The sequence below is a fragment of the Diabrotica undecimpunctata genome, chromosome 1 (assembly GCF_040954645.1).
Source record: "Diabrotica undecimpunctata isolate CICGRU chromosome 1, icDiaUnde3, whole genome shotgun sequence".
Classification (NCBI taxonomy): Eukaryota; Metazoa; Arthropoda; class Insecta; order Coleoptera; family Chrysomelidae; genus Diabrotica; species Diabrotica undecimpunctata.
The window spans coordinates 131,674,735-131,694,141 of NC_092803.1; positions in this window are offsets into that span (position 1 = coordinate 131,674,735).

The window sequence follows — 19,407 nt, forward strand, 5'->3', positions numbered from 1 at the left end:
AATGGTATTGGGGGAAGAACAAACGGCATTTAGACCGGGAAGACAGACAAATGACAACATATATATCATTAGAAACCTAATAGAAAGAAGTATAGATACCGGGGAAACACTAGTATTAGCATTCATAGAGGCGGGAAAACTTAAACAAAAATCACTAGAGGAATTGAAAATAATGGCAGGAAACAGAAAAGAATGGAAGAGGTGGGTAAATGGAAATTAAAATAGCTAGCCCAAATTCGACACCCTGATAGGGTAAAAGGAAGGGGAGAAAGAAAGAAAGAAAGAATATTATTATAAAAATTTAGGACTTTAATTTCTCTCTTTGCAAAAGACCTAAAATGGTACTTCGTTTGGCTTCTTGTAGTATTGGTTAATTTTTCGTCTAGATTTTGTCTGTGATATTCTACTACAATTCATGGATTCCGACTGAACCTTGCAATTATGTATTCAATCAGTATTGTGCTTGGTATGGTAGCAAGGTTTTACCGTTGACTAAAATACTTACCTTTCGATGTTGAGAGCTATTTTAGCGTAAAGAGTGAACTAACTGTATGTTTAATATCAGTTTCCTATATGTTTGAGCCAATTCTCGTCTGACTTGATGGACGCCTTCACGAATAATTGCAAGGTCCATACTGTTGTAAATCCTATTAGCTTACATTTAAAGCTAGTTTAAATTGGTTGACCATTTTTTTTATTTTTAACACAGTAAATGTGTTATATTTTTATCTCATCATAAGGACTATTTATCAAAGAGGGTAGACTTTCGCGAACAATATTTTTCTTCTTCTTCTTCTTTTTATAATTATAGACATGACTGTCTGTTTTTCAATGTGCCTCCAGTAAGTTGTCGTTCCATCGTTTTCGTGGTCTTCCTACTGATCTTCTTCCTATTGGGAAACCGTCTCTTGCCGTTTTTACTACCCTATTTGTTGTCATTCGGCTTATATGATCGTTCCAGTCTACTCTTCTATTTCTTAGCCAGTTATTACTGTTCTCCACCTTGCATCTACGTCGTATATCTGTACTTCTAGCTCTGTCCCATAGTGTCTTACCATCAATTTTTCAAGTGTTTTCATCTCTGCTGTTTCTAACATCCTTTTTGTCCTCGATGTGTAAGGTCGTGTTTCTGCTGTGTATGTCATTATTGGTCTGATGGGTGTTTTGTAAATTTTGCCTTTCATTTCTTTCCCGATATTCCGATCCAGACCAATATTTTGTAAAAGTTAACTCTTATTTGGGATTATAGACCACGGTCTAGAATTTTTTGTCCTTAAAGTTTCTTCTGCAACTGTGACTGGTCTTTTTGTCCCTAACGTTTTCCAGACACCCCTGATAATAATATATCTTTGCCATACATCGACTACGACAACGTACACTCTGTGACTCATCTTCAATAGTTCAATTCAGTTCAATTCTATATTTAATTTGAATTCCCAGTATATAATTTAAACATCAACTAAAATATATACATATTGCTGCTTACTCTCTCAGTAATATCATTAATTACTATCGTTTTACTAAGTGTATGATTAGGGAATGAAAAAGTGTATGAAACAACGAAGTCATGAGAAGAATCAACAAAAGAATGGAAATATTGGAAACCATCAAGACACGAAAGCTGCAATACCTGGGGCATGTTATGCGTAATGAGAGATACAACCTACTTCAATTGATTATACAAGGGAAAATCCAGGGCAAGAGAAGTGTAGGAAGAAGAAGAATCTCATGGTTGCGTAACTTGAGGGAATGGTACGGATGCACATCAATTGAACTATTCAGAGCAGCAGCATCTAAGATCAGAATAGCCATGATGATTGCTAACCTCCGTCGCGGAGATGGCACGTGAAGAAGAAGATGATTAGGGATATAAATACTAAAAAAAATACTAAATACTAATTTGATACTGATTGTCTACTTATTGATATTGATTTTAATTTCTTAATTGCTTTTATTATTATTTTTTCTATTGCAGTTCTATTAATTTTAGATGTTTGTATCGTCCCTGTCTATTTTGTTAAAAGCTTTTTTGAGCTTAATACTTACTAATACATATTTACTGGTCTAGCACCAAAACAAAACAACTAAATATTCGCATGAATCATCATTACTACTAGCATGGGAACGACCTTCGCGATATCTCATTGGATATAAAAGAATGTGTAACGGAAATTGAAAGTTTTTTTTATTTAAATCTTGGTTCCGGAAATTCCTCCGTTGGTTCACCGAGTCTAGTTAGTTGTCTTCAGCTGCCGAAAATTATTAAATTACGTTTTAAGTGTTTTTACGATCGGGTGGTTTAGTGGTTTTTTGAATTGGCAAATTTCGTGTCGTGGTTGTCAAATTTGTAGTTCCGTTTTTTAATGATTGTTGTTCTTAGAATGACATGTGTTTTGTCTGGGGCACTTTTAGCATTTTCGCTAAAAATATCAGCACATGTGTCAACAAACAAATTACAAATTGCATAAAATAAAAATAAGTTGTTTTGTTGTCTCTAAAACGTAAGCAAAAATTGTTGTTCGGATAATGTAAATAGTAAGTAAGATAAACTTACGCAAGCTATTTTTAAGTAACAACTTACTGCAATAATTCAATAATTTTTTTTTAATTTACGATTACAAAAATAAATTATAAAGAGTTCTATCATAAACCATATCATAGATAGTTAAGTAGAATTATCGACGTGGAACAAATTACAAAAGCTACGAGAAGCAGACGGTTATAAATAAAGGGGATATTTAACAATGTATATGTTAAGGATAATAATGTAAAATAGACATTGACGTTACAGATCGGGAATTGTTCGGGAATGTTCATTTTCCCTGGTTATTAGCCGTAAGGTCTACCTTTAACGACAATAATGTTAGCTATTGGCCAATGTTGTAAAAAAATAACTTAAAATTGGAGTTTTCATACATAACCAGTCAAAAACGAGAGTGGCCAGAAGCAAATGGCCAATGTTGATAAATAAATAAAATTATCCATGATGTATTATTTTTTATTTTAAACAACTTTTAGAAACTAATCATTTTTATTTTGACAAGATAGTGAACCATGGCATTTTGAATTACTAATTTTATTGTTTGCACGACATGCACACTTATTATTTTTACAACCACATTTGCATTGCCAACGCTTGTAACCTTGGTTGCCTAATATGCTATTTTCCGCTGAAGCTTGTCTGAGAGTTATTTCCTTCTATTTTATTGAATCGGTTATATTTTCCAATAAAACTAATTTTTTGCTACATGGATTAAACTCGAACCTTACGAACCTTTGTTTTAATACACCATTTTTCGTACCTAAAATAATAAACACGTTTGTATAAATGAAATTCAAATAAATTAGGAACTTAAAAAGCTTATAGAGAATATCCTCTATATTGCTAACTACAGCTAAAATATTACGAGGAGAACGGCTAGCTCTATCTAAATTTGGAATTGGTACACGAACCGTTGTGCCAACTTCTATGTACATCTTGTTATCACTGGAAACTTTAGTCATTTTTGCAGGTTGTTTCTCCAACGATTCAGTAGATCGCTTACGTTCGTTAATAATATTTTCTTGTTGTTCACAATTATAGCAGATTCCAACAGTGTTAACTTTTTCCCCAACCGGTTATATGTTGCAGCACTGGTTACAAATAATTCTTTCTTCGTATACTAAAACACATGGTGTTTCATGATATATATAGGTATAAATTGTGACACATCTAAGTCATAAATGAATATTTTCGAGGATATATTGCTTTGTTCAAGGAACTGATGAAACTTATTAATTGTCTTTAATTCAAAACCGAAATGGTTTGTACTACATTTTTTAATTTACCTTTATTACAAAACGTACCGATTTCTTTGGAATTATGAATTCTTCAGTATTTTTATTTTTTTCTGATTCGTTCTTCTCTGAATAATTATTTTCATCGCCATTTCAAAATCCCCTTCGTTCACCGAATTATTTTTTTTTTTTTAGTTTCTTTAGACGACTCCAATTCATTCATCAAGGTTTGTCCATTCAGAAGCTAGCCCCACTCTTGCTGGACATACATGCTGAACATCGCTTCGTAGGGTGATCCACATATTCCTTAAATTATTACAATAATTTAAATTAATTAATTTTAGTTTTTTGATATTGCGATAGTTTTAAAAATTATACTTTATTTACTAACCTGAACGAAGTGCTCGACTTTTTTTTAACTAAATAAATTTTTTTCTTGGAGTCCAATCTGCAGTTTGGTTTTCATCCATCCAATCCCCTAACATTTTTTCTATATCCCTGTTAGCTCGCTTCAATTGACTCCTGACTTCGGCTGAGGCTGGGTTTTCCGTGAACAATTTTTACTTCCGGCCACATAGTATGTAATGTAGTTTAAAACTGAGTTAACTAGTTCTCATCCATTATCAGAATGTATAATAAGAGGTGCACCAAATGTTTGTAAATTTCCAACAAGTTTGATTCAATTTCTTCAGCCTTTTTTTCAGTTTTTAAAGGTTTTAAGATTACAAATTTCGTAAAATAACTTTGGTACATCATTATAAATCGAAAATCATTATAATTTTGTGACTGCATGTTAATCAAATTGATTTAAGCGCGTGAATTAAATTTTGAATGCAAAATTGGCTTCGAAACCAAACCTTTTCTTAGGCTACTAATACTTATTTCACACTACACATAAAGTCGTAGGTCAACCATAATTTTTTCCTTATTTATATCACAACAAAACTTATTTATTTTGGAAACCATACGATTGCGTCCATCATGTCCAATAGGGATGTTCACTAATTTTTAAATATTGTTAAATTCAATAGGTTATAACATATATAAAAACATAATAAACATAAAATTGTTTAAAAATATATATTTCTTAAGATAAATCAATTCTTAATTTCAATTCTGATGGAGGCTAGAAAAACGGCTCCTCGCAGCGAGGCTACAGTGTGTGACGTCAGCAGTCGTATCGACAACTTGTTTTGTATACGTATTTACGAAGTGTGACCAGTTTTTTTTAAGTATTTAATCACTGATAATGAAGCCAAATAAGTGGCGTTTTGTTCCTGGGTGTCTAAATACATCTAAAAACAATTCTGAGAAGATTTTTATTACAGTTTCAAACAATTTAACACCATATTCACTTAAAATTGTCAAACCACAGATTTTTATATCTGTATCTCGGAGGGATACAACACTATGTCCATTTTTTCAATTTTGACACTTTTACAGACTAATAATTAACTTTTCTAACTTTATTTAAAGGAATAGAGTACTAGGTCCTAAACCATTGGCTGATAAAGAAAGTGACCTTTAAAAGAACACCAAGTCCATTTTTACTTAGAGGGATAAAACACCATGTGGACTTAATATTTTGTCCCTCTACGCATGTGAATTACCGTTGCGCATATCTCTATGATGAGAGGTAGACTGTTAGTGATCTAATAATAATACTTTTGCCATTTATGGTGTGTTTACAGTGGTTTGTTACTAATAATAAGAACAATGAACCATAATTCTCGTAGGAGAAAGATTCTTGAAGTACCTACTAAAAAGTTCTGCGAATTCTTCTACTGCATTTATAGGTAAGCTACCTTTTTGCTCATTATTTTTCAATTATTAAAAAACATAACCTCAAAAAGGTAATGTAGTGATTTGATACCAACCTTAGACTAGCAATATTATTAAATCTTTTACAACCAATATTATACGCCTTGTTTAATTTCAGAATCAAATAATACACCAAGCAATGATGTTTTAAATGAAGAGCATATTATTAGAGATGCCTTGAGTTTTGATAACGAAGATCAGTCTGATATAGACAAAAGTTCTGATAAACTATTCGTAGTGGAAATGAAATAAGATCTGCATTACTAAAATGGGCAGATACCGTCATTCCTGACAGTAACATAGAAGAAATCATACTATGGTCTTACAAATGTTACTGCCAGAATAAAAATGTTAGCATTAATACTTGTTTAAAAAATTAAAAATTATCATCCAGAAGTTTCTACTAAAGAGTAATAATTACATGGAGGTGGACACTGTCCATGCGCTGATACAGCGAAAGAGAAAAAACATAACATTTCTATTTACACGCCCTGGGACTGGCAGCAGTTAGTCAGACAAACCTCAATGAAATATACCATAATATGGAACCATGAAATATACCAACATAATATGGAACTAAAGATTTTAAAAATTTAAGGTCTTTGTATGATGTCAAAACATCTTAAAATCCGCCTTTGATTAATAAAAAAGAGACATTAAAAAACAACAAGTTCTTCTGTCAAACTGTGTTTAACTGCAAGTTAAACAAAACAGCATTAGAACTCTGTTTTTAAAAAGTAATTTTCATGACGAAAACCAGGAGATTGACCTTGTTAGATTTTGAAGGCGACACCTTACATTGCCAAAAGATTTGCAACTGGTATCACAAAAGTGTAACGATCTATTGGCATTATTGTCATATGTTCCTACATTTTGCCATGATTTTTATCAAAACTTAAAGCATACCTACTAGTAATACTAATAGTGACTATCCAGAAGGAGACTTACTTGAGGATGACTGAGTGGTTTGTACCTAAAATGCCATTTTGGTTAAATACATAGATGTATTATTTGTATTTGTAAAGGTAAATTGTATGGTTAAATAAATTTTGTCAGTAAAAGTCAAATAGGATTGTAGTTGTTATTGAATACCCCATACTAATTCTTACAGTACAATAACTTTATTAAATCATTACAAATATTATCAAAACATTTTATCAAAACAGTGTATCAAAACATTAAAAATATGTTGTATGATGGATACAACACCATGTCCGTTAAAAGGGTTAAAAAACACAGGAACAAATTTGTTTTTAATTATAACAAATGTATTATGTAAATAACAATAAACAGAATGTTCTATTAAAATATTGTTTCGATATCTCAATAAATAGCTGCAGCAATAATACTTTTTGGTGAAAAAAAGTTTAAAACTGCTCTCCTGTAAAGTTTTAAAAATGAACATATTGTCGATTCCTTCCGAGGTACAGATATTTGCATTTATTTTTTTTTCTAACTTGCATAATAACTGCCTTTTCTAGTTTTTTCCTCTCTTTGTAGCAAACACCACTTATTTGGCTTCATTATCACTGTATAAATACTTAAAGAACTGGTTACACTTCGTAAATACGTATACACAACAAGTTGTCGATACGACTGCTGACGTCACACACCGTAGCCTCGCTACGAGGAGCCGTTTTTCTAGCCTCCATCAAAATTAAAATTAAGAATTGATTTATCTTAAAAAATATATATTTTTAATCAATTTCATGTTTACTATATTTTTATATATTTTATACTCTATTAAATTTAATTGAATTTAACTATATTTAAAAATTAGTGAACATCCCTATTGCCAAGTGCGCATTATGAATTATATTAAATAATTCATCAGTTGTAGCATAATACTAGCACTTTAGACCATCCGTTTTCGTCAACTATCATAATCAGTCCCTCTTTACTACTTATTGTAATTACATCATTACCTCATTATCATCATCATCATTACTTTATGATTTATTGTCTTCACGTATTGACCTTACTATTAAGTTTATATAATCATTAAAACCAGTGCACACATCGCTGATCTCCGTGATAACACTTTTTACATAAATTTACAACAAATAATTTTAGCACAAGAACTGAAACTTCAACATTAACCGATTATCAACGATCAATGTCGACATCATAGACATATAATACAAATCGCTACAATGCGACAGAGAGAACTGATGCAAAGCAGTCCCTACACCTTTTTCTAATGTCCGGTTTTATCGACCACGTGACTTTCCAATTGGTCATTAGGTCACGTGGTCAAAAAAAAATCGGCCGATTATAAAAAGATGCAGGGACTGCTCTGCGTCAGTTTTCTCTGTAGAACTGAGGGAACGTCGCTGTATTGCAATGCTTAGTCTATTTTTATCCTATGTATATGGTCGATATTGCCGTACAGTGGAAGAAAGGTTATCAAGAATTTCAAATTGTCAACAATGTCCAGTTTCTATGGACAATAACGTTAATTTATTGTCCATAGAATATTATAGGCTGTATAGATGTTAACTCAACAAGCCATTGTCGATATTGACTGGTTAATAACGTTATTGACCGGATTTTCGTTACGGTTCGTAACCAGTATATACATTAATATGGGCCATAATAATGAAAAAATTCCAATGAAATGGCTAATTATTTGTAACTTACGGTTAGACTGAAAATTCGATTTAGAGTAAGACTTTAAAACTCCTAATGTTAACTTCAACAAGCGTAAGTAACCACAAGCAGATCGCATTTTCATTATAACTGAGTTACACACTTTATTTTCTGAACATCCAGCAACTATGAATACAACAGAATTAAATCAGAATAAAACAAGTTGTTGATTATATTAAATTATTATTTATATTTGTATTGTTTGAAGAATTTCTAAAATAAAAGTTTTTGCATTGGAAATATTTTCTGCACTATTTTTTAAAAAAATCTTTTCCCTTTTTTGAGGAAAAGTTTACTGGTAAATTAGATCGTGTAATTAACGAAACTAATTGTTTTCTGAATCTACTATTGGATTTTGCCAAATTTATTAATCTAAAACTTGTCGGTAATCAGTAACGCATTGATTAGTGATCAGTGTAGTAGTGTTTGGGGGCTCGGGAGACTGGGACCGCGCAAGTTCTAAAGAAGACATCAGAGAGGATGTCGAAAACTTGGCGCAGTGATAATCAACGGGATTCAACCTGGAAGCCTGTTGAGTTTAATATTGATTCATGTAATAGTATTAATCTTAGCTTTAGGTTTAATATATATATATATATATATATATATATATATATATATATATATATACATTCTCCATTCTCTATATATATTCTCCATTTTCAATTTTCCACTGTCATAGGTTGTTTAGGTTCCTTGCTTCATCTATATCTTCAGGCTAGCTTCTTCGAGGTCGTCTACTTGTTCTTTTCTTATGGAAAATACATTCTAGTGTTCTTCGGGGCAACTTGTTTTCTGGTATTCTCTCTACGTGTCAGAAATATTTTAACCGTCTTTTATTAATCTTTTCGCCTACCTAGCTTTATTTAATCTCGTATTTGCTTGATTCTGATCCTTTCTAGTTGTGTTTGTATGTTTTTATTAGCTTTCGTAACATCCCAAATCTCCAAACCGTATAGTGTAATGCTTTGACCAAGACTTCTATAGATATGTTTTTTTTGTTTGTTTTTTGATTGACTTTTGCCAAAGAGAAGAGTTTATCGCTCGTGTCGTTGCTCTACTTTTACTTATTCTCGGGCCAATTTCATCTTCTATATTATATATTGTCACTGTCTTATGTTTGTTATTATGAAATAATATACTTTTATTCTTTTTAAGTTTTACTTGAAATCTTACATATTACAATGTGCTTAACCTCTATTCGTTAAGTGACCTGAAGTTGGTCGTGGTCTTCTTGAAGCTGTCATAGTCATATGCTTAGAACATGAAAGTAGTTCCAAGCCAATATGAGACAGTCACTATGCTTTATTGTCACTGAAAATTTTACAATTATATGGACAAAGCTTATATAAGTTAAAAACAAAAGTAATAATACCAATTAAAATTTACTAAAATTACATAAATCGTCAATACCACAGAATAAAACTTAAAATACACAATCCATTGCAAAATTTCACTATATTGCAAGTTGCATAATAAAACCTTTCTACTCGTTCTTCAAACTAGTTTACGAATTCCCTTTCTTTCTATTCTTCTATTTTATTCCCTTTGTTATTGAAACTAATAATTATTGGTTTTTACAGCGTTGATTTTTTTCTTTTGTAAATCTTAATCGGGTGTTTCATCACTACCTACTAATAGATATTCGGATTAAGCAATATTCGTAAAATATGCCATAACTTAAAATAGCGTTAGTTCGCAATGACATTGGTTGGACAAGTAATGAAATATCTATTATTAACACTATCTAGAGACGCATCTAAAGATGGTAAAGCGGTAGGGCCTGACGACTTTTGTGCACAATTCCTAAAACTTATGGATGAACAGGGAATAAAATGGATAACAACTGTATTCAACAACAGCTGGTTAAAGTCGACCTTCGTGACCATACCAAAAAAAGTAAATGCCAAGACATGCGAAGACTACAGAACAATTAGCCTAATGAGCCACTTACTTAAAACGTTCTTGAAAGTGATACACGGCAGAATATATAAAAAATGCGAAGAACAAGTATCATGGACGCAGTTTGGATTCCGCGATTCCTTAGGCACCCGAGAGGCTCTATTCGCTGTCCAAGTGCTTATGCAAAGATGCAAGGATGTTAACTGTGATGTGTATACTTGTTTTATCGACTACAAAAGGCATTTGATAGAGCATGATAAACTTATAAACATCTTGCAAGAAGTGGGGTTAGATGATAGGGACTTAAGAATCATCTATAATTTATATTACAACCAAACAGCCAATATTAAAGTGGATGACCAATTGACAGAGGCAGTCTCCATAGATAGAGGAGTGAGGCAAGGATGCATTTTGTCCCAGGTGTTATTTAATATATACTCTGAATATATCTTCGAGCAAACACTAGGCGAACTACAAGAAGGCGTATTAGTCAACGGAATACGTCTACACAACATTAGATATGCCGACGACGCAGTAGTTTTTGCAGATAGTCTGGACGGTTTGCAAAGAATAATGTCGCGTATATCAGATATAAGTAGAGAACACGGACTTGATCTTAATACGAAGAAAACAAAGTACATGGTAGTCAGTAAGCGCGAAATATTAAATACACAGCTTTTGGTTAACCAACATCCAATTGACAGAGTGGATAGCTACACATACCTTGGTATTAACATTAACAGCCAACGGGATCACTCCAGTGAAATAAAACAAAGCATAGGAAAAGCGAAATCGGCGTTCATAATGATGAAGTCTCTTTTCAAAAGTCACGATTTACCACTTGCTACCAAAATCTCTCTCATTAGATGCTATGTATTTTCTACGTTATTATACGGAGTAGAGGCCTGGACACTTTCCGAAGCTTCTTTAAGAAAACTCGAGGCATTCGAGATGTGGTGTTACAGACGTATTTTAAGAACTTCATGGGTGGATCGTGTGACTAATGTTGAGGTCCTACATAGAATAGGCAAGGAATGTGAGATTATTAACACTATCAAAGAGCGCAAACTAGAATATCTTGGCCATGTTATGAGGAATGAACAGAGATACGGCTTGTTGCAACTCATTCTTCAGGGCAAGGTATTTGGAAAGAGAGGACCAGGGAGAAGAAAAATATCTTGGCTTCAAAACCTGAGAAAGTGGTTTAATACATCGACAACTGGACTATTCAGAATAGCAGCAAGCAAAGTTAGGATAGCCATGTTGATCGCCAACATCCGGAACGGATAGGCATCGTAAGAAGAAGAAGAGACGCATGCTTTAAAACCCACACAACTGACACTAACGATGTCCAACCAGTGGCGTTGCGCGCTAGCTTTCGTTTACTTATTTTTATCTTTGGTACCTTGCGTTTTTAACAGTTGGCAACCCGACATTTGAGATCGTTTCTGCTCAAGCAGCCTTATATCATCATATTAAAAAAAAATTAGCTTTAATTTGATATAAAGAAAAACATGCATATACATCATGAGCAACTTATTTCATTTAAAAAATAAATGAACGAAATTTTTGTTAAAAAATTAATTATCATTACATGAATTAAAACTGTTTGCGCCCACTTTGCCATGTGTTTTTTGTTGATACATACTCAGTTTTTGGTTCGTCATGATTCATTTGGTTCAAACCACTTATGGAATAAAATTGTTTGTCTCCTTATTTTAGAAAATAATAAAAAACGTTGAGATACCTTACCTTTTAAATTTAAATGTGCGCTTTTTAAACATAAATTTGAATGTACAGGGTGATCCACGCAAGTCTGACATAGTCTATAATCTGTATTTTAAATGTAACACCCTGTATATTTTTACGTTTTTAAAAGCTCCTTAACAACCCGATCTTAACGACCTATATCATGTAGGGTCTATCGTGAATAATACAAGGTGAAATTTTGAAATTAAGTATCTATAATTTTCTTCAAGACAGTTAAATCATAGCATATCCGAGGTAATTGATTGGATTACGTTAAACTAAATGCTCCAAAATGTTCGTCCCGAACTTTGTTTAAAGTTTGAGGTGAAATATTCCGTATTTCTGTAGTTATCCTTTCTTTGAGCTCTTCAATGCTAGTTGGTTGTGTTGCATATACTTTGTTCTTGAACCCCACAGAAAAAAATCCAAAGGCGTAAGATCTCGCGACCTAGCTGGCCACTCAATAGTACCCCTTCGTCCAACAAATTTATTGAAGAAGATTTCATTTAAGTAATTTCTCACCATTAAAGCATATTGGGGTGTTGCACCGTACTGCTGAAACCAGACAGTTTCATGCGGTAGGGTCGGATCTATTGGATTGGGATATAAGTTAGCCAACTGAGAAAGAACATCGTCTCTTAGCAAGCTTAAATATTTTTTCGCTGTCAAATTACCATCTAAAAATATGGGACCAATAATATGATCTCGTATAATACCTGCCCAAACATTCAACTTTTGAGTATACTGAGTGTGTGTCTCCCGCATCCAATGAGAATTCTCCGCTGACCAATATCTACGGTTTTGTCGGTTTGCCTCTTCGTTGTAAATGTAAATGTTGATTCATCAGAAAAAAGAATTGTGCCAAGAGCTATTTTATTTGTGTTAATTTTATCCATCATTCTTTCGCAGAAATCCATTCTACGATCTAGATCGTCTTCTGTTAGCTCCTGCACAAAAGTCAATTTATATGGATGAAGTTTTTCTTCATGGAGGCCCCTGTGTGACAGTTATGTGACTCACATTATTTTTAGGTGAACTTGACGTTGGATTCTCTGCGACATTTAACAAAATATCCACTTTCACCTCATCTTCAATGAAGTTCGGTTTTCTTTTTAATGGTTTGACATGTCCAAGTTCTCTGAATTGTGTATAAATTTTAAACACAGTACCTTGTGCAATTTTAGGCAACTGAGGATACCTCTGATTAAATAAGTTTGCTACTTTAACTTGACTTCTACAATTCTCTCCGTAACTGATCATCATTAAAATCTCAATTCGGTGGGTCTCAGTTAAATATTTCATTTTTATTTCTACAAGAAATTAGCTTTTGACACCAACAACTGATTGATAACAATCCGCATTATTTACAGATTTAGTTTAATTAGCAGACTATCTATAATATATATAGTCATCTATATATCTATATATATAATATTATAGACAGTTTTTACCTATTCATGACAAAAAATGTTAACACGGTTATTAAACAGAAATTTTCCCCAATATACTGAAACTTAGATTAGAAGTGTATTGTCTGTATTTAGCCAATTTAAAATAATACCATAACACGTGATAAATTATTAATTTCAAAATTCCACCTTGAATTATTCATTATAGACCCTACATGATATACTTCTATGAAATCAGGTTGTTAAGAATCTTTTAAAAACATAAAAATATACAGGGTGTTTTATTTAAAATAAGGATTATGGACTGTGCCAGACTTGCGTGAATCACCCTGTACATTTAAATTTATGTTTAAAAAGCGTACATTTAAATTTAAAAGTTTCCGTGCCCCAGAGTTTTTTATTATTTTCTATAATAAGGACACAAACAGTTTTATTCCATAAGTGGTTTCCACACTGTATATTGTTATTGATTTGGGAGAAATATCATATCGGTGGAAGATGTTGTGGGTTGGTGTATTTGCATTTTGTACTACCTGGTGCTTGTGAGGAGATTTGTGGATAACCCTGTATATTGTTGATTTGTGGATGACTTTGTGTATTGTTTGGAATCTTCATTAATGGGTAACAATTTATTTGGTTTGGTTGATACTGGATTGGCATTCGCTGGCTGTTTAAATTTTGCATTTGTTGGCTAACTATATAGTTGTCAAATTTTGGTCCGTTCCCGGTTGGAAACATTATAAATAAATTAGTGAATTGCATTTAAATTTTTTAAAATTTGACGAATTTATTATTTTCAAGTCTGTTAGTAATTGATTGCTTTTTAATCACTTCACATTAACATTTATCTGTTCAATTCGAGAAACAGGCTGCACGGTGATAAGGAAACATTTTAATCGTCCGCTCGGTTTGGAGTCTCGATATGAACTCATTCTCATTAAAGTCGACCCAGAAACGCAACTCAAAATATTGATAATAACATTCTAAACTATAAAATATTGTTACGTAAAAATATGAGTCATAGTTTTAACCTTTAAAACATGTTTTTATTCTAATATGTTGTAGAGTTTACGAGAGGCCTCGATTTACCTGAGCGACCTTCCAGAACCGATGCGAGGGAAATCCAGTTTGCCTTTACCGTTTCGCCATCGAAGGTTTTAGATTTTTCGAGATAACGGCACTGGTATATAATAACGGAACTTTATTTGGAAGGGACAGTTAATTCTCAAGACCCGGGCTCGCGAATTTGTTACGTACGGATATAATAAATTATTGTCAGATAAGTTAATATAAATAAAGAAATAAATTAAATCCGTAAGTGTTATAAATATTGAACCTTTTAATAAATTCACAACAAATGGTGTCAGAGTGAGATCGAACATAAATTAGACTTATAATAATAATACAAGTGAATATAAAATAAATTGTGAAAATGGCTACGATTTATGAGCTGACAGTGACTAATTTAAGAAGACATCTTGAAGACAGAGAATTAGCTTCTACCGGAAAAAAGGCTGAGTTAGTTCAACGACTAAAGAACGCTTTGCTAGAAGAAGGACTAGATCCAGAGACTTATATATTTGAAGACAAACATGATGCTGTCCTCTCGTCGATTTCGAAAATTTCTGGTGACATCGCATCATTAGAGAACAAAGTTTCTGACGATATTTCGAAAGTTTCTTCTGATGTAGCCAAAGTTTCTGGTGATGTAGCCAAAGTTTCTGGTGATGTAGCCAAAGTTTCCGGCGACATCGCTTCGTTGGAAGACAAAGTTTCTAACGAGATTTCTTCGCTGGAAAGCAAAGTCTCTGCTAACATCTCTTCGGAAATCTCTAAAGTCACTTCTGAGATGTCTGCCCTGGACGATAGAATATCTTCATTAAAAAACCAAGTTGCTGCCGATATGTTAGCCTTCGAAGAAAAGATATGGAAAGAGATGGAAAAGAAGATGGAGGAAACAGGGACAGCAGAGAGAGGTAACAATCCGATTACAGTGGAGATAAAAGAAGACGAGACGAAATGTAAGTTGGAAACACGGCCGAAATTTGAAGGAAGTGGAAGTTCTGTGCATGTCAAAGTCCCAACTTTCGACGGAAAATCGTCATGGAACAACTACATGAAACAGTTCGAATCAGCTGCAAGAGCGAATGGATGGTCTGAAAAAGAAAAGGCTGTAAACCTGACTATCGCTCTTCGAGGAGATGCCTTAGATGTGCTTCAGACCATAGCCGTAGAGGAGACCGATGATTTCGAACAACTGAAGAAGATGTTAAATATGCGATATGGCCACGAACATTTGGAACATGTATATCAGTCGCAGCTTAAAAATCGTAGACAGAAGAAAGATAGTTATCCTCTGCCTCGGATCGATGACACATTGGACACATTGGCTGGAAGTAAATTGTTTTCTACTTTAGATTTGAAGTCTGGATACTGGCAGGTAGAAATGGACCCAGTCGATAAAGAAAAGACAGCCTTCACCACAGGATCTGGATTGTGGCAATTCAACGTTATGCCATTTGGACTTTGTAATGCTCCTGCGACATTTGAGAGGCTTATGGAAAATGTGTTGAGAGGGTTATCTTGGAAAACATGCCTGGTTTATTTAGATGACATAATCGACTTGGGGGAGACATTCGAAGATCATTTGAGGAATTTAGAAAACGTTTTTAATCGACTTAAAGCTGCCCAATTGATGCTAAACCCCAAGAAGTGCCAGCTATTTCAAGGTAAAGTCAATTATCTGGGTCATATAGTCAGTAAAGAAGGAGTGGCCGTGGATAAGGGAAAAATCGATTCCATTAAGGAATGGCCAAAACCAACTGACAAACATCAAGTGAGAAGTTTTCTTGGACTATGTACTTACTACCGGAGGTTTATTAAGAAGTTTGCAGATATCGCTAAGCCATTAACGCGACTTACAGAGGAAGCAAGAGAATACCGCTGGGATATAGACTGCCAAAATGCCTTTGAAACGTTGAAAAAGCATTTAATAACAGCACCAATTTTGGGGTATCCACTGCCAGAAGGAGAGTTCATCTTAGATACGGATGCAAGTAATGTGGGAATTGGAGGAGTGCTGTCTCAGATTCAAGGAGGACAGGAACGAGTCCTCGGATATTTTAGTAAAGTTCTTTCAAAACCTGAGCGGAATTATTGCGTCACGAGAAGAGAACTTCTAGCAGTAGTTAAATCAGTAGAGCACTTCTATCAATACATCTATGGCAGAAAGTTTCTAATCCGAACCGACCATGCCGCCCTTAAGTGGTTGATGCAGTTTAAGAATCCAGAGGGTCAGATAGCCAGGTGGATCGAACGACTCCAAGAATACGATTTTAAGATTGAGCACCGGGCCGGAGTTAGCCACAGAAACGCTGATTCTCTTTCCAGAAGGCCATGCTCAGCAGAGTGTTCCCACTGCAACAAAACGGAATCCAAGGAAGCAGCAGTGCTAAGAACGACGATTGTCAACAACGACTGGACGCCTACTAAGATCAGGGAAGAACAAGAGAGAGATCCAGTTATACAAAAAATCCGAAAATGGAAAGAGGAAAACCGTCGACCACCTTGGCAGGAAGTATCAAACCTATGCTCAGTAGTTAAGACGTACTGGGCCCAGTGGGACTCATTTATCATCGAAGATGGCTTGCTTAAACGAGTCCTGGAAAATGATGACGGTTCGGAGAAGAGAAGACAGTTGGTGATCCCAAAGAGCAGAATAGCCGAAGTACTTCGTCAGTTACACGACAGTCCATCGGGAGGGCATTTTGGTGTAAGGAAAACCCTTCAGCGAATTCGGGAACGGTTTTATTGGATGAACAGTTCCGACGACGTAAAAGACTGGTGTAAGAAGTGTACTATTTGTGCTACGAGTAACGGGCCTCACCGAAAAAGGAGAGCTCCTATGAGACAATATAATGTTGGAAGCCCGTTTGAAAGAATAGCTTTGGACATCACTGGGCCATTTCCAAAAAGTGAAAATGGAGGCAAGTACATGCTGGTAGTAATGGATTACTTTACTAAGTGGGTCGAGATTTACGCACTTCCCGACCAGAAGGCCGCCACCGTTGCAGATAAGTTGATCCAAGAATATATCAGCCGATTTGGAGTGCCTTTGGAGATACATAGTGACCAAGGCAGGAACTTCGAAAGTGATCTATTCCAAGGAATATGTGATAGACTAGGCATGAAGAAAACAAGAACTACCGCGTATCATCCGCAATCGGATGGTATGGTAGAACGAATGAATAGGACAGTTGGCAAGTATTTGACAAAGATGGTGTCCGATCATCAGCGAGACTGGGACCAATACCTTCCGTTCTTCACAATGGCCTACAGATCTGCTGTTAACGAATCAACAGGCCAGACACCAGCCAAAGTCCTATTCGGACGCGAAATGCGACTACCTTGTGATCTCGAGTTTGGATGTCGACCTGGAGAAGATGTAGCAGGTGAAGATTATGTGATCGAATTACGAAGAAGAATGGACGATGTACATGAGTTAGTCCGTTCCCACCTTCAGATCGCTAGCGACCGAATGAAGAAACGGTACGATACACAAGCCGAAAAGGGTTGCTTTAAGAAGAACGACAAAGTATGGCTGTATAATCCCAAGAAGCGAAAAGGTTGTTCTCCCAAATTGCAGCAGTTTTGGGAAGGTCCATACCTCATTATGGAGAAGATCAACGATGTCATCTACCGAATAAGCAAGATTCCGAAGGGAAAGCCGATGATAGTACACCATAACCGGCTGGCGTCTTTCGAAGGTGACCACGACGTAGATGAAGAAGTGGAAGTAAACCAAGTCCAAGACGTGTCTGACCTCACGTTTGAGGAATTCATGGGTGCCTATGGAGGTACCGGTAAAGCAAGACATGGTGTTACCACTGAAGAAAAGCAAGATCTACTCGCGCTCCCCGATGACTACTCGCTGGCCCTTACCATCCCGGCCAGTATCAAAGACGCACCAGGGTTGGCATCCGTCTTTCGAAGGAAGTTTGGTCGAGTTGCAGAACTTCAATGCCAAGTGCCAGCTCCCGGTAAAACCTCGAAACTCCAAGATGCATCACGTTACCTTTTCTACCTGGTAACAAAAGACACTGCCCGTGACCAACCTACCTACCGAGATGTATGGGAAGCCTTACTTCAATTGAGAGGGCACGTACTAGAGTCCGACGTGCAAAAGTTAGCCATGCCAAAGTTGGAGTGCCGCCAATTAGATTGGAGGGTTATCCGAAATATGGTGGAGGAGATCTTTAAAGACACCGAAGTCCAGGTGTTAGTCTGTTGCAATCCGCATAGTTACTGGTGCGGAGAGAAAACCGTCCCTTGTCATTTTTATACAACTGGAAGTTGTAAAAGAGGGTCCAGTTGCCGATACCAGCATACCGTTCCAGTTCTAGTCCCAACAAGGTTCCAGGAGGAACCATCTTTTGAGAGGGGGGCAATGTTACGTAAAAATATGAGTCATAGTTTTAACCTTTAAAACATGTTTTTATTCTAATATGTTGTAGAGTTTACGAGAGGCCTCGATTTACCTGAGCGACCTTCCAGAACCGATGCGAGGGAAATCCAGTTTGCCTTTACCGTTTCGCCATCGAAGGTTTTAGATTTTTCGAGATAACGGCACTGGTATATAATAACGAAACTTTATTTGGAAGGGACAGTTAATTCTCAAGACCCGGGCTCGCGAATTTGTTACGTACGGATATAATAAATTATTGTCAGATAAGTTAATATAAATAAAGAAATAAATTAAATCCGTAAGTGTTATAAATATTGAACCTTTTAATAAATTCACAACAATATATAACATGTCTGAATTGCCAATATGAACAAGTGAGGTAAAATTAAATTATTAGAACAATTTTTTACCAAGTAACAGAAACAAAAATTTGTTTAATTTATTAATGTTTTGTATTTTGAGAATGATTTCTGTAGTGGAAATCAAAACGTCAAATAAACTTTTTAAAGTAAAATTACAGTTTATCGTCAATAAAAATAGTAATTGCATTACAATGTGACTTTACTAGATTTAGAACAATGGTATAAAATATTTACAATTTTGAAATTTTTGTTTTTGAGAAATAAACTAGTAAAA